The sequence below is a fragment of the Mus caroli genome, chromosome 10, assembly GCF_900094665.2.
Source record: "Mus caroli chromosome 10, CAROLI_EIJ_v1.1, whole genome shotgun sequence".
Lineage (NCBI taxonomy): Eukaryota > Metazoa > Chordata > Mammalia > Rodentia > Muridae > Mus > Mus caroli.
In genome coordinates this window covers 79620956-79622875 of record NC_034579.1, presented here as the reverse complement: position 1 = coordinate 79622875, position 1920 = coordinate 79620956, and positions in this window count along the sequence as shown.

Sequence of the window (1920 nt, the reverse complement as noted above, 5' to 3'; positions counted from 1 at the left end):
AAGTGCAATGAGGACCAGATGTGGAATGGAAAAAGCAATAAATCTTGTAAAGTGGGTGGGAAGCAAGGGATAAATTGTGTAGAGTACTGTCATGAGCAATGTAGAAAACCTATCCTTATGGCCAGCATCCATGGAAAGAACCAATGCAGGAATCAGTATATGATCCTTTTTCCAATTGTCTAGGGTGCATTTGGTACTGAGAATCTTGCCTGCCACAGAAAACCACAGGCTGCCATGACCATAAAAGCTGTAGAGAACATTGAGCAGCCTGTCAGGAGAATCCTGTCAGAAATATCAACATGTGTCACACTATATCAGTCTAACATCACTAACCTCTTCCAGGTTCTAATAACATCAAAGTGGGTCCATCTAGTTATTGAGTATACTCCAGTGCCCTTACCTGCAGGGATAATCAGTGGGGACCCAGAACAAGGGAGTGAGAGAGTGGGAGGGAAAGAGACACAAAGAATGAGAGCAAGTCAATCATACTGATCAATCTCTAAAAAACATTATTCAAGAGTGGCAATGTAAGCATAAAGAAGATGAAGCTCCAAGGGAAGAGGGGAAGAGCCCGGATCTCTCTGAATGTCAGGTGGCAAACTTCATGTCCTGGAACCAATGGCCAACTGTCCTCTTTACCAACAAACATTCTTACTGTTATGACAATGAATGTCCAAAAGGATTGCTTATGTAAGCTATAAAATATCCACAAGGCGAAGGCTGAGGCCATGAATCCCAGCAATCCCTGAGGAAACATGTTTGACCTGATAATGAAGGATGACCTGCCGCATGAGGAAGATACAAAGAAAACATTCAGGCAGATAGTAGCATCCATAAAGTATTGCCACAACCTTAACATAGTCAATCCTGACATTAAAACCTTTTAATATACTCATAGATTCATAGAGGGATGTGAAGTTGATCGACCTCACCAATAACTGCCATGGCAGTGTAGGACCAAGTGTTTCTTTTCACCAGAACTCAGGGAAGCCATATGGGCAGACATGTGGAGCCTGGACATGTGATCTTATCACCATAAAAGAGACAGAAGAAAAAGATTGTCACAGGGACCTATGACATTCTAACTCACCTCTCTGGGCAACTTGAAAACCTAATTCACCAGATCCTCACAGTTTTCCAGAGATGAGGTCCTCCACTGAAAACAGGGAAAGACATCCATGGGTTATGATATGTGAACTATATACCCAAAAGGAGACCTATCCAGATTCTAACATTCTAGACATGCTCTGAGGCATGTGGTTTAATGCCAACGAGATCCTGGGATCCCTGAAAAAGAATAAATATGGCAAAATAATGGGGCAATATTTGATTATAAAAGAACAGATACACAATGAGCTGGAGCATGGATCTACAACTTCAGTAAAGTCTGGGAATCAAAGTCCTATGTCACCCCCATTGGCAACACATCTCTTTATCTCTGGTTGTGTCCAACTTTAGCCTCCTTTAGAGATGGCCCACAGGAGATCATGGACCTTTGTCCTGACAATATCAGGATTCGTGTGGCAAGAAATGCTTCGATTTGTGCAATTGCTTTACTTGTTCAAAGAAGAGCCCAGATATAGCCTGGCCCCTCCCTTCTGGAGATGTGTCTGTCCCCCTGTGTCTACAGCAGCATATCCCAATAGGAAATGCCCCTGAGACTTAAGGAATATTTCACAAAGTAACCTCATCATCTCCACAGACAATTGTGTGCTTAGAGAGACTGTGCAGGAAAATCAGGGCTTCCCTGGCAAGACTTTGTTGCTTCAAGAAGTCTCTGAAGACAAAAATCCCCCATATGCCTTCCAAGAAAGTGGGTCCTCTGTAAGAGGCAAAACAAAGAACCAACTGAGACTGTAAGCCAGCATAAGAGGGTGCATCACAACCTTGACCTTGTTCACTACACCATCCTAACATCAG